The 9,461-nt window shown below is 46.4% G+C and overlaps 8 non-coding genes and 19 pseudogenes across 8 annotated transcripts; all 27 read right to left on the bottom strand.

The window, feature by feature from the left end:
* Positions 1-615: 615 nt before the first annotated feature.
* Positions 616-734, bottom strand: LOC138493912 (5S ribosomal RNA). The gene has a single exon (XR_011276891.1). It is a non-coding gene; the product is annotated as a 5S ribosomal RNA (ribosomal RNA).
* Positions 735-840: 106 nt separating this feature from the next.
* LOC138494642 (5S ribosomal RNA) lies at positions 841-959 on the bottom strand (annotated as a pseudogene).
* A 106-nt stretch (positions 960-1,065) lies between these two features.
* On the bottom strand, positions 1,066-1,174 carry LOC138495505 (5S ribosomal RNA; annotated as a pseudogene).
* Positions 1,175-1,280: 106 nt separating this feature from the next.
* Positions 1,281-1,389, bottom strand: LOC138496093 (5S ribosomal RNA; annotated as a pseudogene).
* Positions 1,390-1,865: 476 nt separating this feature from the next.
* LOC138494698 (5S ribosomal RNA) lies at positions 1,866-1,984 on the bottom strand (annotated as a pseudogene).
* A 106-nt stretch (positions 1,985-2,090) lies between these two features.
* LOC138495399 (5S ribosomal RNA) lies at positions 2,091-2,199 on the bottom strand (annotated as a pseudogene).
* Positions 2,200-2,305: 106 nt separating this feature from the next.
* Positions 2,306-2,465, bottom strand: LOC138494767 (5S ribosomal RNA; annotated as a pseudogene).
* A 679-nt stretch (positions 2,466-3,144) lies between these two features.
* On the bottom strand, positions 3,145-3,253 carry LOC138495297 (5S ribosomal RNA; annotated as a pseudogene).
* Positions 3,254-3,359: 106 nt separating this feature from the next.
* Positions 3,360-3,478, bottom strand: LOC138497018 (5S ribosomal RNA). Its single transcript, XR_011278448.1, has one exon. It is a non-coding gene; the product is annotated as a 5S ribosomal RNA (ribosomal RNA).
* Positions 3,479-3,584: 106 nt separating this feature from the next.
* Positions 3,585-3,693, bottom strand: LOC138494819 (5S ribosomal RNA; annotated as a pseudogene).
* A 106-nt stretch (positions 3,694-3,799) lies between these two features.
* On the bottom strand, positions 3,800-3,908 carry LOC138495310 (5S ribosomal RNA; annotated as a pseudogene).
* A 106-nt stretch (positions 3,909-4,014) lies between these two features.
* LOC138496459 (5S ribosomal RNA) lies at positions 4,015-4,133 on the bottom strand. The gene has a single exon (XR_011277969.1). It is a non-coding gene; the product is annotated as a 5S ribosomal RNA (ribosomal RNA).
* Positions 4,134-4,812: 679 nt separating this feature from the next.
* On the bottom strand, positions 4,813-4,931 carry LOC138494649 (5S ribosomal RNA; annotated as a pseudogene).
* Positions 4,932-5,037: 106 nt separating this feature from the next.
* Positions 5,038-5,146, bottom strand: LOC138495087 (5S ribosomal RNA; annotated as a pseudogene).
* Positions 5,147-5,815: 669 nt separating this feature from the next.
* On the bottom strand, positions 5,816-5,934 carry LOC138494348 (5S ribosomal RNA). The gene has a single exon (XR_011277286.1). It is a non-coding gene; the product is annotated as a 5S ribosomal RNA (ribosomal RNA).
* A 106-nt stretch (positions 5,935-6,040) lies between these two features.
* Positions 6,041-6,159, bottom strand: LOC138493943 (5S ribosomal RNA). The gene has a single exon (XR_011276919.1). It is a non-coding gene; the product is annotated as a 5S ribosomal RNA (ribosomal RNA).
* Positions 6,160-6,423: 264 nt separating this feature from the next.
* Positions 6,424-6,532, bottom strand: LOC138495303 (5S ribosomal RNA; annotated as a pseudogene).
* A 106-nt stretch (positions 6,533-6,638) lies between these two features.
* Positions 6,639-6,757, bottom strand: LOC138493799 (5S ribosomal RNA). The gene has a single exon (XR_011276789.1). It is a non-coding gene; the product is annotated as a 5S ribosomal RNA (ribosomal RNA).
* A 106-nt stretch (positions 6,758-6,863) lies between these two features.
* Positions 6,864-6,982, bottom strand: LOC138497043 (5S ribosomal RNA). Its single transcript, XR_011278470.1, has one exon. It is a non-coding gene; the product is annotated as a 5S ribosomal RNA (ribosomal RNA).
* Positions 6,983-7,088: 106 nt separating this feature from the next.
* On the bottom strand, positions 7,089-7,197 carry LOC138495085 (5S ribosomal RNA; annotated as a pseudogene).
* Positions 7,198-7,303: 106 nt separating this feature from the next.
* Positions 7,304-7,412, bottom strand: LOC138495309 (5S ribosomal RNA; annotated as a pseudogene).
* Positions 7,413-7,518: 106 nt separating this feature from the next.
* LOC138495519 (5S ribosomal RNA) lies at positions 7,519-7,627 on the bottom strand (annotated as a pseudogene).
* A 106-nt stretch (positions 7,628-7,733) lies between these two features.
* LOC138495084 (5S ribosomal RNA) lies at positions 7,734-7,842 on the bottom strand (annotated as a pseudogene).
* Positions 7,843-7,948: 106 nt separating this feature from the next.
* On the bottom strand, positions 7,949-8,057 carry LOC138496079 (5S ribosomal RNA; annotated as a pseudogene).
* A 454-nt stretch (positions 8,058-8,511) lies between these two features.
* LOC138494405 (5S ribosomal RNA) lies at positions 8,512-8,630 on the bottom strand. Its single transcript, XR_011277338.1, has one exon. It is a non-coding gene; the product is annotated as a 5S ribosomal RNA (ribosomal RNA).
* A 106-nt stretch (positions 8,631-8,736) lies between these two features.
* On the bottom strand, positions 8,737-8,845 carry LOC138495083 (5S ribosomal RNA; annotated as a pseudogene).
* Positions 8,846-8,951: 106 nt separating this feature from the next.
* Positions 8,952-9,060, bottom strand: LOC138496110 (5S ribosomal RNA; annotated as a pseudogene).
* Positions 9,061-9,461: the final 401 nt, after the last annotated feature.

Raw genomic sequence — 9,461 nt, 5'->3', positions numbered from 1 at the left:
CAATTGAGAAATGGCTCACTGCCTGAACATGGAGCACAAAAAAGCCTACAGCACCTGGTATTCCCAGGGGGTCTCCCATCCAGGTACTAACTAGGCCCGAAACTGCTTAGCTTCCGAGATCGGGCGCATTAATTGTGGTGTAGCGCTAAAATTGAGAAATGCTAAGAGTATTACTCTTATGCATTTACAGTTAGTAAGCTAAGCCATAAAGCCACTTGCAACATGATACCACGCTCATCACCCGATCAGGCTCGATCAGGCGAGATATATAAGACTTGTGGGCCCATTCAGGACTCCTATGTCTGGTAGGATAACTTTACTCCATCCATCCTGTTTCTGTTGCAGGGAGTTGGAGAGAACAACCAACACAACCATGGCTTTCTTTCAAGACTCTTTATGGACTCAATATTCTCTGAACTGCATTACATGTGAAGGTAGATTTATTACCCATGAACACACTACCCGTATGTTAATTTTATGTAAATAGGTAGCGCCAGCCCTCATGTTGTTGTCCAACATTTCCGCTATTAAAAGGGATACATTTATTTTGGAATCATAAGCAAATTTAAAAAGAAATTGAGAAGTGGCACAATTACTAATCATAGAGCACAAAAAAGCCTACAGAACCTGGTATTCCCAGGCGGTCTCCCATCCAGGTACTAACTAGGCCCGACACTGCTTAGCTTCTGAGATCAGACGAGATCAGGCGCATTCAGTGTGGTGTGGCCGTAGGCTCTGGACCTTCTGAGATTTGTACCTTTAAGCATCTAGTTGGCTAGACCATGCAGTTTTGAAAGCCAATTGAGAAATGGCTCACTGCCTGAACATGGAGCACAAAAAAGCCTACAGCACCTGGTATTCCCAGGCCGTCTCCCATCCAGGTACTAACTAGGCCCGACACTGCTTAGCTTCTGAGATCAAACGAGATCAGGCGCATTCAGTGCCGTGTGGCCGTAGGCTCTGGGCCTTCTGAGATTTGTACCTTTAAGCATCTAGTTGGCTAGACCATGCAGTTTTGAAAGCCAATTGAGAAATGGCTCACTATCTGAACATGGAGCACAAGAAAGCCTACAGCACCTGGTATTCCCAGGCCGTCTCCCATCCAGGTACTAACTAGGCCCGACACTGCTTAGCTTCTGAGATCAGACGCATTCAGTGTGGTGTGGTCGTAGGCTCTGGGCCTTCTGAAATTTGTACCTTTAAGCATCTAGTTGGCTAGACCATGCAGTTTTGAAATCCAATTGAGAAATGGCTCACTGCCTGAACATGGAGCACAAAAAAGCCTACAGCACCTGGTATTCCCAGGCGGTCTCCCATCCAGGTACTAACTAGGCCCGAAACTGCTTAGCTTCCGAGATCGGGCGCATTCATTGTGGTTTAGCCCTAAAATTGAGAAATGCTAAGAGTATTACTCTTATGCATTTACAGTTAGTAAGCTAAGCCATAAAGCCACTTGCAACATGATACCACGCTCATCACCCGATCAGCGCTGGATCAGGCTCGATCAGGCGAGATATATAAGACTTGTGGGCCCATTCAGGACTCCTATGTCTGTTTGGATAACTTTACTCCATCCATCCTGTTTCTGTTGCAGGGAGTTGGAGAGAACAACCAACACAACCATGGCTTTCTTTCAAGACTCTTTATGGACTCAATATTCTCTGAACTGCATTACATGTGAAGGTAGATTTATTACCCATGAACACACTACCCGTATGTTAATTTTATGTAAATAGGTAGCGCCAGCCCTCATGTTGTTGTCCAACATTTCCGCTATTAAAAGGGATACATTTATTTTGGAATCATAAGCAAATTTAAAAAGAAATTGAGAAGTGGCACAATTACTAATCATAGAGCACAAAAAAAGCCTACAGAACCTGGTATTCCCAGGCGGTCTCCCATCCAGGTACTAACTAGGCCCGACACTGCTTAGCTTCTGAGATCATACAAGATCAGGCACATTCAGTGTGGTGTGGCCGTAGGCTCTGGGCCTTCTGAGATTTGTACCTTTAAGCATCTAGTTGGCTAGACCATGCAGTTTTGAAAGCCAATTGAGAAATGGCTCACTGCCTGAACATGGAGCACAAAAAAGCCTACAGCACCTGGTATTCCCAGGCCGTCTCCCATCCAGGTACTAACTAGGCCCGACACTGCTTAGCTTCTGAGATCAGACGCATTCAGTGTGGTGTGGCTGTAGGCTCTGGGCCTTCTGAGATTTGTATCTTTAAGCATCTAGTTGGCTAGACCATGCAGTTTTGAAAGCCAATTGAGAAATGGCTCACTGCCTGAACATGGAGCACAAAAAAGCCTACAGCACCTGGTATTCCCAGGCGGTCTCCCATCCAGGTACTAACTAGGCCCAACACTGCTTAGCTTCTGCCATCCAGGTACTAACTAGGCCCAACACTGCTTAGCTTCTGAGATCAGACGAGATCAGGCGCATTCAGTGTGGTGTGGCCGTAGGCTCTGGGCCTTATGAGATTTGTACCTTTAAGCATCTAGTTGGCTAGACCATGCAGTTTTGAAAGCCAATTGAGAAATGGCTCACTGCCTGAACATGGAGCAAAAAATAGCATACAGCACCTGGTATTCCCAGGCGGTCTCCCATCCAGGTACTAACTAGGCTCGAAACTGCTTAGCTTCCGAGATCGGGCGCATTCATTGTGGTGTAGCCCTAAAATTGAGAAATGCTAAGAGTATTACTCTTATGCATTTACAGTTAGTAAGCTAAGCCATAAAGCCACTTGCAACATGATACCACGCTCATCACCCAATCAGGCTCGATCAGGCGAGATATATAAGACTTGTGGGCCCATTCAGGACTCCTATGTCTGGTAGGATAACTTTACTCCATCCATCCTGTTTCTGTTGCAGGGAGTTGGAGAGAACAACCAACACAACCATGGCTTTCTTTCAAGACTCTTTATGGACTCAATATTCTCTGAACTGCATTACATGTGAAGGTAGATTTATTACCCATGAACACACTACCCGTATGTTAATTTTATGTAAATAGGTAGCGCCAGCCCTCATGTTGTTGTCCAACATTTCCGCTATTAAAAGGGATACATTTATTTTGGAATCATAAGCAAATTTAAAAAGAAATTGAGAAGTGGCACAATTACTAATCATAGAGCACAAAAAAGCCTACAGAACCTGGTATTCCCAGGCGGTCTCCCATCCAGGTACTAACTAGGCCCGACACTGCTTAGCTTCTGAGATCAGACGCATTCAGTGTGGTGTGGCCGTAGGCTCTGGGCGTTCTGAGATTTGTACCTTTAAGCATCTAGTTGGCTAGACCATGCAGTTTTGAAAGCCAATTGAGAAATGGCTCACTGCCTGAACATGGAGCACAAAAAAGCCTACAGCACCTGGTATTCCCAGGTGGTCTCCCATCCAGGTACTAACTAGGCCCGACACTGCTTAACTTCTGAGATCAGACGAGATCAGGCACATTCAGTGTGGTGTGGCCGTAGGCTCTGGGCCTTCTGAGATTTGTACCTTTAAGCATCTAGTTGGCTAGACCATGCAGTTTTGAAAGCCAATTGAGAAATGGCTCACTGCCTGAACATGGAGCACAAAAAAGCCTACAGCACCTGGTATTCCCAGGCGGTCTCCCATCCAGGTACTAACTAGGCCCGACACTGCTTAGCTTCTGAGATCAGGCGCATTCAGTGTGGTGTGGCCGTAGGCTCTGGGCCTTCTGAGATTTGTACCTTTAAGCATCTAGTTGGCTAGACCATGCAGTTTTGAAAGCCAATTGAGAAATGGCTCACTGCCTGAACATGGAGCACAAAAAACCCTACAGCACCTGGTATTCCCAGGCGGTCTCCCATCCAGGTACTAACTAGGCCTGACACTGCTTAGCTTCTGAGATCAGGCGCATTCAGTGTGGTGTGGCCGTAGGCTCTGGGCCTTCTGAGATTTGTACCTTTAAGCATCTAGTTGGCTAGACCATGCAGTTTTGAAAGCCAATTGAGAAATGGCTCACTGCCTGAACATGGAGCACAAAAAAGCCTACAGCACCTGGTATTCCCAGGCGGTCTCCCATCCAGGTACTAACTAGGCCCGACACTGCTTAGCTTCTGAGATCAGACGAGATCAGGCGCATTCAGTGTGGTGTGGCCGTAGGCTCTGGGCCTTCTGAGATTTGTACCTTTAAGCATCTAGTTGGCTAGACCATGCAGTTTTGAAAGCCAATTGAGAAATGGCTCACTGCCTGAACATGGAGCACAAAAAAGCCTACAGCACCTGGTATTCCCAGGCGGTCTCCCATCCAGGTACTAACTAGGCCCGAAACTGCTTAGCTTCCGAGATCGGGCGCATTCCTTGTGGTGTAGCCCTAAAATTGAGAAATGCTAAGAGTATTACTCTTATGCATTTACAGTTAGTAAGCTAAGCCATAAAGCCACTTGCAACATGATACCACGCTCATCACCCGATCAGGCTCGATCAGGCGAGATATATAAGACTTGTGGGCCCATTCAGGACTCCTATGTCTGGTTGGATAACTTTACTCCATCCATCCTGTTTCTGTTGCAGGGAGTTGGAGAGAACAACCAACACAACCATGGCTTTCTTTCAAGACTCTTTATGGACTCAATATTCTCTGAACTGCATTACATGTGAAGGTAGATTTATTACCCATGAACACACTACCCGTATGTTAATTTTATGTAAATAGGTAGCGCCAGCCCTCATGTTGTTGTCCAACATTTCCGCTTTTAAAAGGGATACATTTATTTTGGAATCATAAGCAAATTTAAAAAGAAATTGAGAAGTGGCACAATTACTAATCATAGAGCACAAAAAAGTCTACAGAACCTGGTATTCCCAGGCGGTCTCCCATCCAGGTACTAACTAGGCCCGACACTGCTTAGCTTCTGAGATCATACGAGATCAGGCACATTCAGTGCGGTGTGGCCGTAGGCTCTGGGCCTTCTGAGATTTGTACCTTTAAGCATCTAGTTGGCTAGACCATGCAGTTTTGAAAGCCAATTGAGAAATGGCTCACTGCCTGAACATGGAGCACAAAAAAGCCTACAGCACCTGGTATTCCCAGGCGGTCTCCCATCCAGGTACTAACTAGGCCCGACACTGCTTAGCTTCTGAGATCAGACGCATTCAGTGTGGTGTGGCCGTAGGCTCTGGGCCTTATGAGATTTGTACCTTTAAGCATCTAGTTGGCTAGACCATGCAGTTTTGAAAGCCAATTGAGAAATGGCTCACTGCCTGAACATGGAGCAAAAAAAGGCATACAGCACCTGGTATTCCCAGGCGGTCTCCCATCCAGGTACTAACTAGGCCCGAAACTGCTTAGCTTCCGAGATCGGTCGCATTCATTGTGGTGTAGCCCTAAAATTGAGAAATGCTAAGAGTATTACTCTTTTGCATTTACAGTTAGTAAGCTAAGCCATAAAGCCAATTGCAACATGATACCACGCTCATCACCCGATCAGGCGAGATATATAAGACTTGTGGGCCCATTCAGGACTCCTATGTCTGGTAGGATAACTTTACTCCATCCATCCTGTTTCTGTTGCAGGGAGTTGGAGAGAACAACCAACACAACCATGGCTTTCTTTCAAGACTCTTTATGGACTCAATATTCTCTGAACTGCATTACATGTGAAGGTAGATTTATTACCCATGAACACACTACCCGTATGTTAATTTTATGTAAATAGGTAGCGCCAGCCCTCATGTTGTTGTCCAACATTTCCGCTATTAAAAGGGATACATTTATTTTGGAATCATAACTAAATTTTAAAAGAAATTGAGAAGTGGCACAATTACTAATCATAGAGCACAAAAAAGCCTACAGAACCTGGTATTCCCAGGCGGTCTCCCATCCAGGTACTAACTAGGCCCGACACTGCTTAGCTTCTGAGAGCAGACGAGATCAGGCGCATTCAGTGTGGTGTGGCCGTAGGCTCTGGGCGTTCTGAGATTTGTACCTTTAAGCATCTGGTTGGCTAGACCATGCAGTTTTGAAAGCCAATTGAGAAATGGCTCACTGCCTGAACATGGAGCACAAAAAAGCCTACAGCACCTGGTATTCCCAGGCGGTCTCCCATCCAGGTACTAACTAGGCCCGACACTGCTAAGCTTCTGAGATCAGACGAGATCAGGCGCATTCAGTGTGGTGTGGCCGTAGGCTCTGGGCCTTCTGAGATTTGTACCTTTAAGCATCTAGTTGGCTAGACCATGCAGTTTTGAAAGCCAATTGAGAAATGGCTCACTGCCTGAACATGGAGCACAAAAAAGCCTACAGCACCTGGTATTCGCAGGCTGTCTCCCATCCAGGTACTAACTAGGCTGGGCCTTCTGAGATTTGTACCTTTAAGCATCTAGTTGGCTAGACCATGCAGTTTTGAAAGCCAATTGAGAAATGGCTCACTGCCTGAACATGGAGCACAAAAAAGCCTACAGCACCTGGTATTCCCAGGCTGTCTCCCATCCAGGTACTAACTAGGCCCGACACTGCTTAGCTTCTGAGATCAGATGCATTCAGTGTGGTGTGGCCGTAGGCTCTGGGCCTTCTGAGATTTGTACCTTTAAGCATCTAGTTGGCTAGACCATGCAGTTTTGAAAGCCAATTGAGAAATGGCTCACTGCCTGAACATGGAGCACAAAAAAGCCTACAGCACCTGGTATTCCCAGGCGGTCTCCCATCCAGGTACTAACTAGGCCTGACACTGCTTAGCTTCTGAGATCAGACGAGATCAGGCGCATTCAGTGTGGTGTGGCCGTAGGCTCTGGGCCTTCTGAGATTTGTACCTTTAAGCATCTAGTTGGCTAGACCATGCAGTTTTGAAAGCCAATTGAGAAATGGCTCACTGCCTGAACATGGAGCACAAAAAAGCCTACAGCACCTGGTATTCCCAGGCGGTCTCCCATCCAGGTACTAACTAGGCCCGACACTGCTTAGCTTCTGAGATCAGACGAGATCAGGCGCATTCAGTGTGGTATGGCCGTAGGCTGTGGGCCTTCTGAGATTCGTACCTTTAAGCATCTAGTTGGCTAGACCATGCAGTTTTGAAAGCCAATTGAGAAATGGCTCACTGCCTGAACATGGAGCACAAAAAAGCCTACAGCACCTGGTATTCCCAGGCGGTCTCCCATCCAGGTACTAACTAGGCCCGACACTGCTTAGCTTCTGAGATCAGACGCATTCAGTGTGGTGTGGCCGTAGGCTCTGGGCCTTCTGAGATTTGTACCTTTAAGCATCTAGTTGGCTAGACCATGCAGTTTTGAAAGCCAATTGAGAAATGGCTCACTGCCTGAACATGGAGCACAAAAAACCCTACAGCACCTGGTATTCCCAGGCGGTCTCCCATCCAGGTACTAACTAGGCCTGACACTGCTTAGCTTCTGAGATCAGGCGCATTCAGTGTGGTGTGGCCGTAGGCTCTGGGCCTTCTGAGATTTGTACCTTTAAGCATCTAGTTGGCTAGACCATGCAGTTTTGAAAGCCAATTGAGAAATGGCTCACTGCCTGAACATGGAGCACAAAAAACCCTACAGCACCTGGTATTCCCAGGCGGTCTCCCATCCAGGTACTAACTAGCCCTGACACTGCTTAGCTTCTGAGATCAGGCGCATTCAGTGTGGTGTGGCCGTAGGCTCTGGGCCTTCTGAGATGTGTACCTTTAAGCATCTAGTTGGCTAGACCATGCAGTTTTGAAAGCCAATTGAGAAATGGCTCACTGCCTGAACATGGAGCACAAAAAAGCCTACAGCACCTGGTATTCCCAGGCGGTCTCCCATCCAGGTACTAACTAGGCCCGACACTGCTTAGCTTCTGAGATCAGACGCATTCAGTGTGGTGTGGCCGTAGGCTCTGGGCCTTCTGAGATTTGTACCTTTAAGCATCTAGTTGGCTAGACCATGCAGTTTTGAAAGCCAATTGAGAAATGGCTCACTGCCTGAACATGGAGCACAAAAAAGCCTACAGCACCTGGTATTCCCAGGCGGTCTCCCATCCAGGTACTAACTAGGCCCGAAACTGCTTAGCTTCCGAGATCGGGCGCATTCATTGTGGTGTAGCCCTAAAATTGAGAAATGCTAAGAGTGTTACTCTTATGCATTTACAGTTAGTAAGCTAAGCCATAAAGCCACTTGCAACATGATACCACGCTCATCACCCGATCAGGCGAGATATATAAGACTTGTGGGCCCATTCAGGACTCCTATGTCTGGTTGGATAACTTTACTCCATCCATCCTGTTTCTGTTGCAGGGAGTTGGAGAGAACAACCAACACAACCATGGCTTTCTTTCAAGACTCTTTATGGACTCAATATTCTCTGAACTGCATTACATGTGAAGGTAGATTTATTACCCATGAACACACTACCCGTATGTTAATTTTATGTAAATAGGTAGCGCCAGCCCTCATGTTGTTGTCCAACATTTCCGCTTTTAAAAGGGATACATTTATTTTGGAATCATAAGCAAATTTAAAAAGAAATTGAGAAGTGGCACAATTACTAATCATAGAGCACAAAAAAGCCTACAGAACCTGGTATTCCCAGGCGGTCTCCCATCCAGGTACTAACTAGGCCCGACACTGCTTAGCTTCTGAGATCATACGAGATCAGGCACATTCAGTGTGGTGTGGCCGTAGGCTCTGGGCCTTCTGAGATTTGTACCTTTAAGCATCTAGTTGGCTAGACCATGCAGTTTTGAAAGCCAATTGAGAAATGGCTCACTGCCTGAACATGGAGCACAAAAAAGCCTACAGCACCTGGTATTCCCAGGCGGTCTCCCATCCAGGTACTAACTAGGCCCGACACTGCTTAGCTTCTGAGATCAGACGCATTCAGTGTGGTGTGGCCGTAGGCTCTGGGCCTTATGAGATTTGTACCTTTAAGCATCTAGTTGGCTAGACCATGCAGTTTTGAAAGCCAATTGAGAAATGGCTCACTGCCTGAACATGGAGCAAAAAAAGGCATACAGCACCTGGTATTCCCAGGCGGTCTCCCATCCAGGTACTAACTAGGCCCGAAACTGCTTAGCTTCCGAGATCGGGCGCATTCATTGTGGTGTAGCCCTAAAATTGAGAAATGCTAAGAGTATTACTCTTATGCATTTACAGTTAGTAAGCTAAGCCATAAAGCCACTTGCAACATGATACCACGCTCATCACCCAATCAGGCTCGATCAGGCGAGATATATAAGACTTGTGGGCCCATTCAGGACTCCTATGTCTGGTAGGATAACTTTACTCCATCCATCCTGTTTCTGTTGCAGGGAGTTGGAGAGAACAACCAACACAACCATGGCTTTCTTTCAAGACTCTTTATGGACTCAATATTCTCTGAACTGCATTACATGTGAAGGTAGATTTATTACCCATGAACACACTACCCGTATGTTAATTTTATGTAAATAGGTAGCGCCAGCCCTCATGTTGTTGTCCAACATTTCCGCTATTAAAAGGGATACATTTATTTTGGA

The sequence above is a fragment of the Ambystoma mexicanum genome, chromosome 10, assembly GCF_040938575.1.
Source record: "Ambystoma mexicanum isolate Mex_15411 chromosome 10, UKY_AmexF1_1, whole genome shotgun sequence".
NCBI classification, from domain to species: domain Eukaryota; kingdom Metazoa; phylum Chordata; class Amphibia; order Caudata; family Ambystomatidae; genus Ambystoma; species Ambystoma mexicanum.
The sequence above is the reverse complement of the archived record's forward strand: the minus strand, read 5'-3'. Positions and strand labels throughout refer to the sequence as shown.